The sequence below is a fragment of the Myotis davidii genome, unplaced genomic scaffold (genome assembly GCF_000327345.1).
Source record: "Myotis davidii unplaced genomic scaffold, ASM32734v1 scaffold591, whole genome shotgun sequence".
Classification (NCBI taxonomy): Eukaryota; Metazoa; Chordata; class Mammalia; order Chiroptera; family Vespertilionidae; genus Myotis; species Myotis davidii.
In genome coordinates, this window is record NW_006284340.1 from 1128627 (window position 1) to 1147684 (window position 19058).

Sequence of the window (19058 nt, forward strand, 5' to 3'; positions counted from 1 at the left end):
AGCTCCTCCCCTCTAGGAATATTCAGCTCGCATAAAGAAGGGCATAAAATAATAACACAAATAATTACCAAAGCAACCTGCATATTTTGAGCAATAACATGAGAAATACTTTCTTCTATTCTCTCTTTCTTGGAGAGTAATCAGTCACTAGAAAACACTGATTAAGAGGACAGGTTCTGAAGACAAGCTTCCTGAGTTGGAATCCCAGCTCCACTTCTTACTTGCTGTGTAACCTTCAGAAAGTTATTTCACCTTCCTGTGCCTTGGTCTTTTTTCATCTTAAAAGAAGATGATAATAGTGCCTACCCCATAAGAGTTTTTGTGAGGCTAAAACAAGGTAACATGCAAAGCTCTTGGAACAGCCTGGCACATAATAAGCGACCAATGTATGATAGTTATCAGAACACATCACCCCCAACACCACGTTGGGGCGGGAGAGACATAGGGGGTGGGAGGGACTTAGATGGGAGAAAGAAGTTGTATTTGTGGAGGGTATTGAAAAATCCTGAAGTAGGATCCACAAGTTCCAAGCAGCAGGAGCAACAGAGTCCCTGATAGGGAACTTCCCACCTGACAGGTATGCCACGCATCATAGTAAGTGGAAAAGGCTAGAAAGAGAGGCTGGGCCTCCGTGATAGTGGGTCATAGATGGCTCAATGAAGAGATGGGCCACTGGGAGCTACTAAAGGTTGTTGAGTAAGAGAAGCACAGAATGGATCCTAGAACAGTCAGTGCACTTAATTAAAGAGAGGACCACTCAAAGCTCTTGTGGGAGTTTAGGCAAAGGGTCATGAGGCCTGAACGAGGTAGAGAGAGCAAAAATGAAAAAAAAGCAAGAGACAGAATGAACCTTAGTGATTACCTAGGACGCCATTACCCAAACAGGTCATTTAGAGAGCCAGACTTCACGAAGCGTTCCTGACCCGCCTGAGCAGGGCATTCCGCCATTCTGCATCATATGAAGCATTCTTCATCATTGCCCTCATCACTTTCCTCTCTCATGCCCAGGGCCCCTCCCTAGCTGTGCTCTCAATGAAGGCAAAAGCCCATCTATACCAGGAGATAGTGAAAATATTTAACAACTGGGTGACACAGGCACTAACCATCAGAAGAGTCCCAGAGGCCCTTAGAGTGCCTGCGGTTGCGGGGAGGGGGCGGCGGGGAGGGGGGAGCCTTCTGCAGGAAGGACTGAATGTCCAGAAAGGGAGGTACACAAGGTGCCTAGGGCAGAGATTCTGCCAGCTGGCATGGAAGCATTTCCGTATTTCAACAACTGGCCATAGCAGTGCATACTGAGTGATTGATTATGCACTTGGATGAATGAGCCCCTAATAATGATATTGTCTGCCAGGCACTGTGCTAGTCACTTTGCAGGCCTTATTTATCATCCTTATAAAGTTCTAAACGCACATGTCATTTTCTCCATTTACAGAAGAGGAAACCTAGGACTCTGAAAGGTTAAGTAATTTCCCAAAGTCATATAATTGTAGGCGGAGAGGTGGGATTCAACTCCAAATCTATTTAACTCTAAAGTGTGAGGGTGGGGCTCTGAGGTTCAAACCTTGTTTCACCTCTTACTTGCTGTGTGACTTTTGAAAAGTTATTTCACATCTAGGTGAAATGAGAAAACCATGTCCTAGTTTAATTATTTAACCTTTCTGTGCCTCTGTCACCTATTATGTAAAATGGGAATAAGAAAAAATACCTACAGTGCTTAGTACAGTCTAGCAGCACACAAGCACTTTCTAAGTCTAGTTGTTATTGTTAGAGCAGTGCCTAGCTCAGTACTGAGCACATGGTAGGTACCCCGTCAGTGCTTGTTGAATTTTGAATGCATTTTTCTACTACACCACATAATAGGTGCTCAATAAATGTCTGCTGCCTTGAGCTTGAGCATGATCACTATTATTATCAGGATTCTCTCTAATCCGGAGATAGCAATCCTGAGAACTTATTTCTGCAGGGCCTGGGCTCTTCTGATCAGCAAGCTTCACCTCCATTTCCCAAAAAAGGTGGGAAGATATATAACACATTCTTCTAAGTTTTAGGAAGCAAGTAATTGAATTTGCTGTCATCAATCTTTGGGATTTTCTCAGTTAAAAACAAAACAAAACCACACAACTGGTAGCACTATGAGAAACATGAGGGCTATCAGAAAGACAGAAACCCTGCCCTGGAAGAAGTGGCCAAGCATATGCAGCGGGTCTGTGCTGTCCGTCCTCCCCCCATCTTCTCAGTTTGGCACGAGCAGATTAGCGTGCTGAGTACTGGCCACAGCTGTTCCCACTCGGGCGCTATCTGGCTCTGGCCTGGGAATTCCTCTCATACAGGGTCTGTCTGCCACTGCTGTTGACTTTATTTCTTGTTTGCTTGACTAATGAAGGCTAAGTATTATTATCAGGTGGTTACAGTGCTTATATGCCTTAAACTGAGTCTAGTCTGTATAAGAACAGTGCAGACTCACTATGGGTTTTGCACACAATCTCTCTGTAAGAAGTGACAATGAGTGAGAAGTGGGTGGGTGAAATAAAAATAAGTTAACAGAACAGAGAGAGACTTGACTTTAGGTGATGAGCGCACAATGCAGTGTGCACATGATGTACACTTGATAACCAATATGGTTTTATTAATCAGTGTCACCCCAATAAATTAAATTTTCAAATCCTAAAAATAAATAGATAGATAGATAAATAACCTGCACTGTGCCTGCCTTTCAATGTTAGGACTTTTGACATTTTCTTGGCCAAAGTTGCTGATGTGAGTGAATCATCATTTGTATGACAGCCTGAATTCTTTTTTAAAAATATATTTTTATTGATTTCAGAGAGGAAGGGAGAGGGGGAGAGAGATAGAAACATCAATGATGAGAGAGAATCATTGATCGGCTGCCTCCTGCACACCCTCTACTGGGGATCAAACCCACAACTTGGGCATGTGCCCTGATGGGGAATCCATCCATGGCCTCCTGGTTCTTAGGTTGATGCTTAACCACTGAGCCATGTTGGCCGGGTCTAAATTCTTTAGGTAAAAAGCTCTATAAAAGTACAATATTAGCACTTTATGTAAGTGATACTCCTCTTGCTCTTCTGAGAACAGACAAATCCACTTTTTAATCCAACATTCTCTCACCATTCTGGCATATCTTACAGCCTTTTTTCTCTTGGCTGCTTGACTACTGTAGAATTTCTTTATCTCCAAATAGCATTTGACTAGGGGTGAGCACCAAAGCCTGTTGTCTTTCCTCACCCCCATTTCCTATTACAGCCCCACCCTTTTCTTGTCCTGAATTTCCTTTGGTTGTTTTTATGATCATCCTTGTCATACCTTGCTTTCTGTAATACTCCTAAGGAAAGCAAATCAATAAGTAGAGCACTCAAAACTCATTAAAATGGACCTAGTCCCTTCTCAAGGCACAGAATGAGGAAACACCACCATATAAAACCCATACTGTTCAATACAGTAGCCACCGGGCCAATGTGGCCCATGCAACTGAGGAACTGAATTTTAAATTCCATTGAATTCTAATCTAAAAATTGAAACATGATCAATAAAACCGTTGTCCCGAAAACAAACTTTATCCTGTATAATAAAAGTCTAACATGCAAATCGACCAAACGGCGAACAACTGGTCACTATGATGTGCACTGACCACCAGGAGGAAAACGCTCAACGCAGGAGCTGCCCTCAGCCCACAGGCCCCAGGCCAGCCAAGGCAGGTGCCAGCAGGGCCACCCCTGCCCCGATCAATCGTCCCACATCGCCCTGCAAAGGGAGGTGACCAGCGGAGGCAGCAGCAGCCAGGGGCGGGGCCGGCCAGTGAGTAGGCGGTGGCAAGGAGCAGGACTGGTGAGTGGGCCCCACCAGGCAGGCCAAGATGGGTGCCAACCGGGGGCCCACTGATCATCCTGCTGGTTGCCCCACAGATCGGCCCTGATCAATGTCCAGGCCTAAGGACCCTACCCTTGCACGAATTTCATGCACTGGGCCTCTAGTTGTGTCATATTTCTGAAGTTTGAAAATTTAGAGTGGAAGCTAAGTTGTAAAGCACAGCATATTTCAGTCTCAGTACCAAAAAGAGAATGCAAAATATCTCATTAATATTTTTAGAATGACTACATGTTGAAATGATAAAATTTTGGATTTATTGGGTTAAATAAAATATATTAAATTTAATTTAACCTGTTTCTTTTTAGATATGTGGCTCAAATTATATTTCTATCAGACAACATTGTGCTAGAGATAATAGAGGAATAGGGAGGTGTAGACATATAAATATGCATGAGCATATTGTGAGCAATTAACAAAGGTCCCTCATTGGAGAAGAGGAAAAGGAAAGATAAAGTAAAAAAGAAATGAAACAAAAAACAGTTGCGGAGCTAAGGAGAAAAATCAAAGGAAAATGTAGAAAACAGAGCTAACTGGCCAGCAGAGAATTCTTTCTAGAACTGAGAATTCGCCACAGAAGTAGAGAAACACAAGTCTACGTATCTGAATATGATGACCCAGCGATTATCACAATATTATTTTTTAATTCAAAATACGCACATGCAAACCAAAATTTCAGAGAGAGTACTTACCTGGGTAGCATCGCTCTCGTGTGTTGTTAGGGTGCATTCGTTCTTTTCATCTTGAAGTTACAGGGCCGTTTGTTTTCAGCATGCCACTTTGCTGCACAGAAGCTTTCAGTGGTCTCCATGACATTTATGGCAAAAATCCACTCCTTGGGCCAGGTCTCCAGAGTGGCACACAGCACTCTGTCAAACACAAACAGCCTGCAATGGTGAACAGAGCCCGCTATGCGTGGGCAGAGTTGCAGACGGTCCTTACCTGGTCAAAGTGGGGAGTTGGACTAAATTATTGTTCCTCAAACTGTGGCTGCACATTAGAATCTCCTGGGGAGCCTATAAATATGGAGGTGCCCAGGTCTCACCCCAGATGATTTCATCAGAATCAGGCACTGGGATTTTTTAAAGCTGGGTAGGTGATCGCAATGTGCAGCCATGTGTGAGAGCCAGTGGACTAGCTGATTGTTTCAGGATCATTTCAGGTCTAGAACTGCATGATTCTATACATCTAGGCAAACCTTTCCAACCTCTCTACCATTCTGAGCAACATAAATGCCCCCACCTCTTCCCCAGCTAGTCAGGTCTAATCAAAAGCATATGTCACCCTGGCCAGTGTGGCTCAGTTGGAGTGTGGTCCAATATACCACTGAAAAGTTGCAGGTTTGATTCCTGGCCAGGGCACATATCTAGTTGTGGTTCAATAGCCTGGTCTGGGTGTGTACTGAAGGCACTGGTCGATGTTCTCTCTCACATCGATGTTTCTCTCTCTCTCCCTTCCCCTCTAAAGTCAATGAGCATATCCTCTGATAACAATTTTTTAAAAAATTGCCTCCTCAACTTCCTCACAAAATGCCCTCTCCCTGGTGCCCAAGTTGTGTACTACCACTTCCTCCAGGAAGCCTTCCATGCCCATTGGTGTTTACAGTGCTCACTTGGACACACAGTCATTTGTTGCTCAAAACCTCAATATCACTTATCTTGTGATACCCTTATTTTGGTTTTGTATTTTGTTTACTCACATGTTATTTATTTAACTTGTATGTAGATATATTTCTCAGTCAGGAACATTATAAAGTCCCGGGAGATACTGCATTACACTTTTTTGCATCCTGCCTCATCTACACCAGAACCATGAATATTGGTATATACATTTCAAGGGATCAATAGCTATTTGAAAAATTAACTAATGAGTTACCAAAAGTTGAAGCTAAAATATGCAAAGAGCCAACTCAAGGGAAAGGGAAAAAAAGGAATACTTAACATAAATTATTCTAGTGGCATTTTAGCCAAATTATCACTGCAAATACATTTCAACTTAGCCTAGCTCATAATTTAATTATTTATGGTCATAAGCTCCACTATTTCCCTATAAAACTATTTTTCACATTTCTGCCATGCTATTTACAAATGTGTGATTCTATCACTGAGAAAGTAATTGCTTACCTACTCTGTTCTGATTAAACATTTATTATGGGTTAGTGATATACTGAAAACCCTACTGGGTATCATCACCTCATTTAGGGGCAACTTATACTAGTATATCTTTCAGCCAATACAAAAGTCTTTCCTCTTCTTCCCACCCCCATCCTAATAAAACGAATTCTAATTCGTTCAAAAGTCAAGTTCATTTTAGATCAACACAGCTTATATAAATGTTACCATAAAGACTCATTCAGTTTGAAAACCAAAAATCACTACCTCTTTTCAGGCTCATTTTGACTAAGTGCACTCCAACTACTCATACAGACACATCCTCCAGCGTAAAAAGAAATTTAAGATGTGCTGTCTGACCAGGAGCTAGGGCGTGGATTAGCAGATTTATGTTTATAAGGCAGTCCGAGCTCTTTTGAGGAAAATGACAGTAACATGGGCAGCATTCTCACATCCTTCCCTGCACCATCATTGTATAAAGTTATCTGAGTCCAACTCCTCTCTTAATAAGCAACAATTCCTTTAGTAATTCCCTGAAATACCAAAAAAAAACAGTTTGGGGAGAAAAAAAAATGTCCTTTAAAAGTTAAGGTGGACTAGACACCTTTCCATAGGAGAATTATTCAAGAAAGAAAAACCTACAGGTAGTTAAAAAATATTCTTTTAAGAATAAGATTTGATTCCCTGTCTCTCCTCCCCCGTTTCCCCTCTCCCCCACACCCCCTCCCCCAAGACTGAGTAATGCTTGGGAAGTTTCAGAGGCACGTGGTTGGTGAGGTCAACACCGCAAGGAGCCCGTTTTCAGTCTGGCTCTTTCTGTTTGATTTTGAACTTGCCCACGCGTGATGGAGTGAGCGCATGTCACCATGGCCATTCCGATCAGTGCGTCTGGGTAAATTGTTTTCTAGTGTGCCAGTGGTGTGTGTCAGTGGGTGTTGGCGGGGAGGGGGAACTGCTTAGTCAGTTTGGCCTCAAGGGGCTGAATAAAAGCTCTGGTCTGAATGAATGGGAGGGCTTTTGATGTCTCTTTTCTGTTATGAAGGGGACTTATGGTTTATTTATTTGTTTTGAGGCTTATAAGTGATTTTGAAACTATTGCACTTTGCTTGGTTGGGGGGGGGTGTCAATATTGTGTTTTTAAATGTGTTCCCAATTGGTTAGAAGAATTGGGTTTATTTAAAAAACAAAACAAAACAGTTTGATGCCTGTGCTTGAGGAGGAAAAGGAGCGCTTTATCCTCCTCCCCCTCTCACGGATGGGAGAGTAAAATAGAATGAAGAAGCTCCTCTCTCTCTCTCTCTCTCTTTCTCCTCTCTCCTCTCTCTCTCTTCCTCTCTCTCTCTCTCTCTCTCTCTCTCTCTCTCTCTCTCTCTCTCTCTCTCTCTCTCTGCCATGAGATCTAACTAGACTGGAAGGGTTTGACAAACAATTAACAATCCTTCCCACTCAGCCGCTGTTTCCCAAAATAGCATCTCCTTGGCTGCCAGGGTAGATGGGGGCCTTCGGGGGAGGAAGACACAAAGGTGCCCTCTTTCTGAAGCCTGCGTCTCTGCGATCTTGAAGGCAGAGGGGAAACCCAGGGGATTAAATTAGCAGGCAGCCCAGGCTCCACCTGGAAGGGAAATAGATGATAGGCTTTAAAGACAGGAAACTGCTTCGTACTCCAAAATAATAATTTTCAAAAGCAACACATGATGGATGCTGGGGGTGGGGTTCTCTCCCCTCTGTTCATAATTTGGAAGGAAATCACCCTTTACGGTGCAGCTCACGGAATGAGCCAGGTGCTCTGACATTCCTGCAATTCTGCTCACCTCGCCCCCTGCTTGGAAGGACTATTCCGGCCAGCCCTTCCTTACACCTGACCCCCAGTCACAGAAATTGCTCAACGCCAGGTCTAGAGAGATCTGGTTAGGGCTGGGGTTGCCTTTCTTCTTCTTTCTCTGCCTTGTCCTCTTTCTTGCTTGCTTCCCTTTCCCCTGCTCTGCATACGCAGCAGCCTGCCATGTTTACCTCTTCCTCTTCCCTGAAAAACTGCCTCTCACACTCCCACACGTCAATGTGCTCTGCCAGCCCAGGCTCTCTGAGATGTCTCCTGTCATGACTGGGGATGTGGGTGGGAAGGGAAAACACACAATGCATTAAACAAAGGGAACAGACCAGCAGCACGCCGTCCAGAAGGTCGGGAGCCTGAAGATAGAGGAGGAAGGCGGAGGAACGGAAGGACCGAACATGCCCCCAGAGGATTAACAGATTACACATATCAAATTGGAGTCTAGATTTTGCTGTTTTTAAATTGCCCTGAAAATATACCCAGTGGGTATTAAAACAGCTATCAAAAACAGAGATCTGTTCCACAGTTTAATTCACAATCCAGCTTCTAGAAGCTGTGGGCTTGGTTCCATTTGCATGGTGTATATGCTTCCCCTGCAACAGTGGCGTCTAGCTCATGGTCTGATCACACAGCCACATCCCTCTGGGACTGGGACTTCCCGAGAGCAGCTGCAGGTCTCCTGTGTGTATCCTCAGTGCCTTGCATAGCACTTGGTCCAAAACACCCACTCAAATATTAGAAGGACTCAGAGTATTGGGGTGGATGGATGGATAGATAGATAGGTAGACAGGTAGACAGATGGATGGGAGGCTAAATAGTAGAGGAAGACATTTGGAATACTCATACATTATCTCTGTTTCTCCTGATATTCTAGAAAAGGAAATATATAACCGGCAAACTTTCTTTTGACAGGTAGGCGAAACAGAGAAGTGATATGATTAACTCTGATGTTCCTATTTTCCTTGAAGAAAGGGTTTTCAGGAAAGAGGATGGAGAGTGATACAAATATAGGATATGTTATCTTTCCTACCCTTGACTCCCTGAAACAATCTCAGGGTGAAAGAAGACCATGGACAGCCTTGTTACGTAAAGAGAGAAGAAGGGGAGTGTATGCATGTGGTGTGATATTTCCAAAGGACCCTCCTTCAGAGCTTCTTCTTTCTCTGCCTTGTCCTCTTTCTTGCTTGCTTCCCTTTCCCCTGCTCTGCATACGCAGCAGCCTGCCATGTTTACCTCTTCCTCTTCTCTGAAAAACTGCCTCTCACACTCCCACACGTCAATGTGCTCTGCCAGCCCAGGCTCTCTGAGATGTCTCCTGTCATGACTGGGGATGTGGGTGGGAAGGGAAAACACACAATGCATTAAACAAAGGGAACAGACCAGCAGCACGCCGTCCAGAAGGTCGGGAGCCTGAAGATAGAGGAGGAAGGCGGAGGAACGGAAGGACCGAACATGCCCCCAGAGGATTAACAGATTACACATATCAAATTGGAGTCTAGATTTTGCTGTTTTTAAATTGCCCTGAAAATATACCCAGTGGGTATTAAAACAGCTATCAAAAACAGAGCTCTGTTCCACAGTTTAATTCACAATCCAGCTTCTAGAAGCTGTGGGCTTGGTTCCATTTGCATGGTGTATATGCTTCCCCTGCAACAGTGGCGTCTAGCTCATGGTCTGATCACACAGCCACATCCCTCTGGGACTGGGACTTCCCGAGAGCAGCTGCAGGTCTCCTGTGTGTATCCTCAGTGCCTTGCATAGCACTTGGTCCAAAACACCCACTCAAATATTAGAAGGACTCAGAGTATTGGGGTGGATGGATGGATAGATAGATAGGTAGACAGGTAGACAGATGGATGGGAGGCTAAATAGTAGAGGAAGACATTTGGAATACTCATACATTATCTCTGTTTCTCCTGATATTCTAGAAAAGGAAATATATAACCGGCAAACTTTCTTTTGACAGGTAGGCGAAACAGAGAAGTGATATGATTAACTCTGATGTTCCTATTTTCCTTGAAGAAAGGGTTTTCAGGAAAGAGGATGGAGAGTGATACAAATATAGGATATGTTATCTTTCCTACCCTTGACTCCCTGAAACAATCTCAGGGTGAAAGAAGACCATGGACAGCCTTGTTACGTAAAGAGAGAAGAAGGGGAGTGTATGCATGTGGTGTGATATTTCCAAAGGACCCTCCTTCAGAGGCATTTGCAGCTGACTCAAATGTTAGACTTTCAGATCCAGAGATGCTTACATTCAAGGACTCTGCATGATCAAGGGACATTAGTTACGGAGCAAGGCTAGCGCCAGAACAGTAGGCAAAATTGAATGCTTGCAGCTCAGAGAGCACACTTCTCTGCCCCAGCCAGAGTGGGGGGAAGGCTGTGTGAATCCATAAAGGGCTGGAATGATGCTAAGCAACTACGTGATTATGCAGGTATATAACCAAAATTGAGTATAAGGACAAGATAGCTCAATCTGGATTTGTCACTCCGTTAGCTTTAAGGCCATTCATGTATTTAATTCCTCCCCTATAGCCAAAGCCCCACAAAAAAAAACAACAGAAACCTTGGAGAGCTGAGATTTACATAGGCCAGGAGCTTTACCAAATTCTGAACACAGAATGTGCCTGGGAGGTATTAGAAAGGGCAGTTAATTGGTTGGCTCCTGAATGTGTTAATCCTGAGCAAAGCGGTGTTACTGCCTCATTAGCACATTAATTCTACGGACTATTCTCTGCAGTCCTGTATCACTTAATATCCTGGGCATTTCTGGAGGTTGTTTTACAAAATCAGGTTGCATTGACAAGAATTGCAAACTAAGACTCTTGGCTCAAAAGCCCTTGTTCAGGAACATTTCAGATTAAGAAAAGGCAAGGTTGTAAATACGTGCCTGAAATACTGAGCCTGGGTCTTCCTTCTCTGCTCAGAAAACCTGTGGTTGGTCGGGGCACGGTCAAGGTCCCTTGCCTCTACTGAAGTACGCAGTGAGAGGTGAGTGGTGTTGCAACCCCACCAGCTGTGACCCCAGCTCTACACTCCCAGAACCACTCTCCCAAATGAGAAGAGGGGCTCAGTGACTCCAAAGCCGGTCCTTCGAGTTGGAGTTCATTGCCACATTAATTTTTCATGCACCTTATTTTTGCATACATTTTCTACAGTCTTCTGCATGAATGTCTTTCTGCTTACTAGATTATAAAACGGTTCATGGTAGGGACCTTTTTTCAACTTCTGTTTCTCCAGTAGAACCCAGCCTACTGTCTTATATCTAATTAGTACCCCATAAATATCGGCTGCTTTGAATTTTCGAGAGAGAGAAAGAGAGAGAGAGAGAGAGCGAGCAAGCAGGGGATCATGGAAAGAACACTGGGTTCTGTCCCCTAGCCAGCCAGTGACCCTGTGCAAATCAAGGCACTTCAGTCCTCAGGATCCTAATCTGTGACATGATGCGGTTCATGTAAGGTCCCTCTAGTTTCAACACACTAGAAAAAGAGGAATGAGAAGGATTTTTGAGTAGCCTAACTTTATTTGCTAAATTAGTGGCTGTGGAAGAATATTTAAAGGAAAAAGGAGATGAGATGTGCCCTAAATGTTTCTGGGATTTATTAAAATCCCTGCAGTTTGGGTTCTAAATGGACAAAATGTAAGAAGTCAGAAATAACCATCATAATATTTGAGTTAATCAACTTAAAAGATAAATTCTCCCACTTCATTCATCAGATGAAGATTCACTGATTGTCTACTATGGCCCAGGCACAACTAGGGCTTGGGAAACACCAGGATGGGTATGGCCCCCTCCAGCGGTGCCTCCACACAGCTCACCTCCTTGTAGGGGAGACAGGCTGGTGGGAGTATAGAAATTCATTGTGATCAGTCCTACAAGAGGACTATGTGCAAAGACAAGGGTGGGATCGGAGGGCAAAGGTAGCTAGCTCCTCTGTGATGCAGGGCAGGGGGAGCTGGGGGCCAAGGCTCATGGTGCTGGAGAGAGAGGTTTGAGCCACTTATTCTTCTATTAGTTGTAGATGAGGATAATGAACAGAAAGATGGGGGTGGGTAGGAGAGATCCAGCCACTGTCCAACCCTTAATCTTCCCTCAAAGCGCCTAGGACACCCCCTTTCCTGTGTTGTTCCCTGCAGTATCTCTAATATCTAGGGCAGTAACTGGCACATACTGTGCTCAAGCAATTGTTGAATGAGTGAACAAAACGAATACAATAAACATCTCCTCTTTCACCTTATCCCTAACTACCTTTTCACCAGTTCAGGATGGTACACGGTGACATCAGAAGCCAAGGATGATGCCAACAAAGGAAGTCTATTCAGTGATGTTAGTTCATGTCATGCATTGCAGTAAGGACAAGTGAAATTAGACTGAGACGTGGATTGGACAGGTGGGAGTGTCCCGGTGGCCTCCCCAGCAACAGTGTAACTGGAGTGCTGGCGACATACAGCTGGCCTTTTGCAGAGCTTTGGAGCAGAAGTGAGGAGTGGAGACAGCTAGCAGACAGTCTGCTCTTAACTCGGTGCCATGAAGAACGTAGAGAGAGAAACCCAGGACCTTGGGAGGGGTTCTGAAAGTTGAGAACGATTTGCTGAAAGGCAAGGAAACTTCCTCCAGGGGAGGGCCATAGGGAATAAGAGGAAAGGGAACCAACCAATATTGAAGTTCCCACCTTACTTAATCCTCCCAGCACTCTTGGGAAGGCGAGGGGCTGCCGGGTGAGGAAAGGGGCGTGGAGGTGGCTTTTAAAACTTGCCCAGGACATTGCCACAACATGGATAAGCCTCCAGGGCATTCTGCTAAGTGAAATAAGCCAGTCACAGAGACAAACATAGGAGGTGCCTAAAGTAGTCAGACCCATAGGACAGAAAACAGAATGGAGGTTGCCAGGGGCTGGAAGAGAGGAAATAGAGTGGTGTTTATTGAGCCTAGAGTTTCAGTTTGGGAGGATGAAAAGTGCTGGACAACAATGCGAATGTACTTAATGCTACTGGACTGTATACTATAAATGGATAAAATGGTGAATTTATGTTATGTGTACTTTACCACAATTTTTAAAAAGTTCTTAGATCACACAGCTAGTAAATGGAGGAGGTGGGATTCAAACCTTGTCTGTCTGGCTGGGAAGTCTCTGCCCTTTTCTATATATATCCCATGAGTCTATGAAGTCGAAGCTACAGCAGGGAGAGGACTAACTGGTGGGGAAAGGTCTTAGGGGAGTCAGTAAGGGGTGGGATCTAGAGCCTAAGAAGAGGGACCAGCCCAGAGCAAAAATAGAACACCTCTGCTGAGGCTGAAGCAAAGCGGGTGAAGGGAGGTGGGTCGCAGGCCCCTTCGTGGCGGGGAGATAAGGAAGTTCTGAGAACCTCCGCTTTCTTTGTGGAGCTGGAGGCAAAGGCGGTGGGACCAAGCAGGGAGCCTGAGGGAATGAAGAGCCTCTGGATAGCTGTTATGGACAAAACCGACCGGGGTTATATGTACAAATAAATGCCACGCAGAGCTGAGGTTATGGCCATCATGTCTAACTACGTACGTGGATAAATTCCATGGGGAGCTCCCTCTGAGGAAATAGGCAGTTATCGGAAGTTCATTCATTAGGTGGACAAGTACAGGCACAATGGGAAGCATTAGTTATACCCCTAAGTCACCAGGAGCCCCAGAAAATGGGTGATTTCCTTATAGACTCAAGGTGCAGCTGTGAACAGCTAGAAAACAGCTGCTGCAAAGGAACCAGTTCGAGAACCAACAATCAAAATGGTTCAAGTGTAATCAGTCTCAAGTGGTAGCCCCCCTGCCTGTGCAGAAAGAGGCTTAAACTTCACATCACTTTGAGCTGCCACCATCAAGCAATGAGAATTTTCAGTTACACAGGTAGATGATGCTCACCCTAGGGCCTAGTAGGCAGGGGCATCTTCAAATTATGAAAGACAGCAGCAAGATCCAGGCACCAAATACCTTTTGCCTTTCATTCTATGGGGTTTGAAAACAGCGGAAATGTCCCCAATACTGCCCAAACAAATTACTTTTAATGTTATAACAGGGGATGACCAAATTCTAGTAATATGGCCTTTTCAGATCATTCTACTGTTAATGGGTCCCCTTGCATATCTACTTTACAATCTATTGACTGCAAACTAAATGGGATTTTTCCAAAGAAGAGTTTTTTGGGGTAGCTGTAATAACAGGCACAGATTACTTTAACGAGCTCAACTGTCATTCACTTTTATTATTTGGCCAATTTTTACATGAAACTAGTTTCATGTGAGCCAGATAATTACAAGTTATCCTAACAGAAATGAGTTGCTGCATTGTCCCTCAAATTAAAAAAAATGTATTCGGAAATAATTAGAGTCACAGGAAAGCATAAAGATAGTCCAGAGAGATGCCATGTACCCTTTGCCAAGTTTCCTCCATGGTTACATTTTATCATTAAGGTACAATATTGAAAGCGAGAAACTGATACTGATACAAGATATGTACATAGTTCTATGTCATTGTCACAGGTGTAGATTCGTGTGACCACCACTGCAATCGAGACCTAGGACTCCCATCACTAAAAGGTCTCTCTCATGCTACCTTTATAGTCACGCCCACCCCCTGCCCCCACCATCCCTAACCCTGGCAACCACTTACCTGTTTTTCATCTCTATAATTCTGTCTATAATTTCATCTCTATAATTTTTGAAAATGTTGCAGAAATGGAATTATATAGTATGTGACCTTTTGAGACTGTCTCCCCTCCCCCACCACTCAGCATAATGCCCCTGAAATTCATTAAAATTGTTGCATATATAAATAGTTATCCCTTTTTGTTGCTGAGTAGTATTCCATAGCATAGAGGTAGCATTGTATAACCATTTTTCTATGGAGGTATGTTTTGGTTGTTTCCAGTTTCGGGCTATTACTGGTACACTTTAATGTGTACACCCTTAAATTGCCAGAAGTGTAACTGCTAGTAAGTACATATCTAGTTTTTAAAGAAATATCCAAGCTATTTTCCAGAATGTTGGTACCACTCTCTTTTCCCACCCACAATGAATAAGTGATCCAGTTTCTCCACATCCTTATCAGAGTTCAGCGTTGTCCCTACTTTTAATTTTAGCTGTTCGTATAGGTGTGGTGATAGCTCACTGTGCTCTTAATTGGCATTTCCCTAATGACTAGTGATGTTGAACATATTTTTGTAAAGACATGAAGTTTATAATTGGTTTCAGGGTTCCTTTTGGCAAATCATTTCACTCTCTCCAACCCTCAATTTTTTTTTTTCATCTGTAAAATGAGAAAATTTAACTATATCACCCCTAAACAACCCTCCAGCTATAACCACTAGATCCACCCTGGGTGAGTTTGTTTGCAAGGTGAGGAGCTTTTAATTTTCCCTTTGGGCACCAGCTATTCCCATCTGCCAAGCATTGACAAGTAATGAATCTTAGCCATGGCCTTCATTGACATTTCCATGAAATGTGTGACAACTCCCTACGGGCTTCATTTGGCCCTGAGGCCTTATTCAGCATTTAAGTCACATCATCAAAGGCTGAACAAAAAGACTGGGGCTTTCAGGAATTTATAAGGGGCTTTATTGATTTTCTGATTCATTATAAAATTCTTATTCCTTTGTTCTCAAGGTTCACTACAGAGCAGGGTTTTGAGTAAGTGATACCTTACAATTTTCATCAAGCATCCACCGAGTGCCTATTGTGTGCTGATAGAGTGGTGCACTGGAAAGAGCACAAGCCATATATGGAGAGGAACTTGAGTTTGAATCATGCCTCTGCTACTTAGTAAGTAAATGTGACCTTGGCAAGACACACAACTTATCTGAACTTCAGCAACATGAAGGTAACACCTGCTGACAAAGTGTTATCAGGAATAGAGATAACCTATGTAAATGCCCAGTTCATAGTAAGCACTCAATAAATGGTAGCTATGATTACGTGCGACATAGGGAGTACATCCTGGAGAAAACCTAGAGGACAAGAGACATGACCTGTGCCACACCCGGTGCACTGTGCCTACACGCACGCACACACACACCTCAGTTAATTTCTACATTAACCAATGCTGGGAGACAGATAGTTGCAAACCTGGTTTTATACAACGGAGGCTGAGAAGTTAAATAATTTAAGTTCACCCTGATACTAAGTGAAGGAGATGGGGTTCAAACTGTGTCCTTAAGGGGTTTATAGTCTAGCCGGAGAGATAAGCTGGGCAGAAATAGATAAGTACCAACGCAGAATGGCCAAGTGCCAGTTGAAAAGCAGAGCCAAAAAGCATTTGCCAGTTTAAAGAGGGAGTTCATTCTGAGGATTGGCCAACTGGGGAAAGCAAAAGGAAACAGGATTAGAACTTGCTCTGTCTCCCTGAATACCCTTGAGTTCCTAGATGTCACCATCACAACTGCTTGTTGGTCCTGGAAGCCCAGCCCAGCTGCTGCGGGGACAGAGGCAGCCCTCAGCTCCCAGTCCCCCCTTCTCTCCCTCCTCCCATTCGTTAATGGAATATTCATATGCAGGTCGTCCCATTTCACTCTGAAGTTTTATCCAACCTGTGTTTTTCAGCATTATCACAAAAGGTCACTGTCAGAGTTGTAATTCTTCTATTAACACAAAATCCAGGTCTATTTTATAGAAATATGTTCTAGATTATCTTTCTTGAAATCCTTTTCTATGATGTGAGCTTAAATTGCTTATAAGCGTATGTCTGGGCCATTTCTGCACTTGGTAATTTTCAAAACATCTCTTTTGGGCTCTATTGCCTATGTAGTCTAGCTCACAGTGGGTACTGCTGAAATTCATTTTGCCAATATACTGTGTATTGAGCGGTTCCTATGTGCCAAGCACTGGAACATAGAATGTATGTTCTATGAATGGCTGATTAACTAATGAAGGCCATAAGAATCTAATTTGAATATCAATATCCATGGCAGATTATTAGTAAATAAACTGTGCAGCATTAATGAAAATATAGTGTATACAGTGACATAGAGAAAAACTCCCAATTCCTTGTGGCAGGAAACAATTCTTGACAATTTCATCATTGGGCGTATAAACACGTCATCATGTAGATGGACTTTGAGTCAGCAAAGCTGGGCAAATTCACACATCTTTGAAATTTGATCTTAATTTCAATTGCAAAGGCCTAAATTGGGTTACAGCAGCTTGCCTTCTGTCTTCACCGCTCCTCCTCGATCCTCAGGGATCAATGACTAATTCATTCTTTAAAAGTAAGGTAGAGGGCAGCCCAAAGACTCAGCCTCAGGGATTCCATCTGGTTTGCAACTTCCTGTGTGTAATGCACAGACCATGTATTTTAGCTGTTTTGTGAGTAACAGAGTACAGGCTTTAAGATCTTTTAAAGCATATCAAAGGGTTCTATTCAGCAGCTGATGAGACTCCAAATGTTTTCCTTATTATTCCTAGCCCTCCAAGTTTCTCCAGAATTGTCACCATTTAGAGTTGGTGTCTTTTCACGTTGTTCCCAAAATTCTCTATTTATGCTACTGTCATGTTGCTCAGAAAAAAAAAATAGAGCTTTTATTCAGTTCGGGTAACACCTTAGATCCACACCGGTACACCTCCAAAAGGGGAAAAAAAGCAAAGACTGCCTTAGCTAGAAGTTGAATATCTCATTTCTTTCTTGGTTTCACTTCCTTTTCCATTCTGGTGGCTTCCCATTTTGGTCTGTGGCCTCCTGTTCCCTCAATTTATTTTCTGTTTGAGAAGCTGTTTTCTCTAAAGCTGTTTTTCTTCTTGATTATTCTCACTCTCTGGCCCTGTTTTGCTTCTTCAGAGGTCTGGCTGCTGCCACGGCGCTGGCCTCGGACCCAGCCTCTGCTTGCCAGGGATCCAAGCCAACCTGGCCTTCCACTCAGTCCCTCAGCTCCACTGTCCAGCTCCAACCGGCTCGGCTCAGAACCTTCTGGTCCCTAACATTCTCTCACACAAAACCCTGCCAAGGGACAAATGCAGAAGCTCCTGCCTAATGGGCTCGGCGAACATGGAATTCAGGGAAGGAGGGGGAGAGGAAAAAGTATACATGATCAGTCCTTAGAAGGAGCAGTTTCACATGCTCCTTAGGTCATTAATAAGAACTGATGAAATTTATATTTCTGTAATGGATTGAAGACCCAAATGACAATAGAAAAAAAAATCCAGATTATATAACAGCTCTACAGACCTTACGAATGAAAGGTATCTGTTAGGTATCAAATGTGGTATCAAGATGACTTAGAACTCATACCTCAGCACCTCTTCTCATAGCCTTTAAGAAAAATGGTGCTTTGAGTAATAATGTTTGAATTCTGTCCTTATCCCTAATATGTGTGTGTGTCGGGGGTGGGAGTGGGGGTGGGAGTGGAGTGTGGTTAGAATGTTTGGGATCCCTAATGTCACAGGCAAGGCAACGACAAGATAAAGTATTAAATAATGTTAATGCTCTAGAAACCTTGGAAGAGTTCAGACTAGTCTTTGGGGCATTGGTCCTGAGCTCTGGAATGTCTTATGATCCTGAGTGGGATATTTCCCCTCTATGATTTCAGTTGTAAGATGACACTGTTCTTTTGCACCAGTACATGAGGCCTAGCTAATTAAAATACTATACTGGTTCATTCAAGAAGTATTTACTGGGTTCCTACTACATTCAAGGCATCGTTCAAAGAGACTGTGTAATATGACAAAATGTAAAAATAGATAGCCATAAATAAACTCCATGATAGGATTATGTAAAACCTTTCAGATAATTTTAGCTCTTTGGATATACAAACAGGGCTTCCAGTTCCACTGTTTTGAATAAACTGACCTGTTTTTTTCCACTACTACCCTTCCAAATCAATTCATTCATCTTAGTCTACCGCCAATTTCCATCTATTTTCTAATGGTATGACCAGAGCTGCCATGTAATGTTGTGCCCTGCACACCCAGGGGGCAAACAGGGCAGAAATCCATTCTGTTTTGCTGATTAAGCCATGTCACCCAGCCTGGGTCAGTGTCCACCCAAAGGAACAATTCCCTAATTTGAACAAATGCCCGCTCTATGTATTAGCTGTGGCCCTGCTCATGTCCTCAGGTGGCTTACAAGCCAGACATAGAATAAATGGGCAGAGCTGTGTTGTGATCAAACAAGATTCATAACAAAGACACATTGGTTTTTGTTTGTTTTTGATATATTTTTATTGTTGATAGTATTACAGATATCTCCCATCTCCCCCTTTCCCTCACTCCTCCAATCC

At 43.4% G+C, this 19058-nt stretch overlaps 1 long non-coding RNA gene across 1 annotated transcript in view; it reads left to right on the plus strand.

Moving 5' to 3' along the window:
- LOC107184548 overlaps positions 1–19058 on the plus strand; it is a 22765-nt gene that overhangs the window by 1930 nt on the left and 1777 nt on the right. The gene's annotated exons all lie outside the window — the stretch shown is intronic.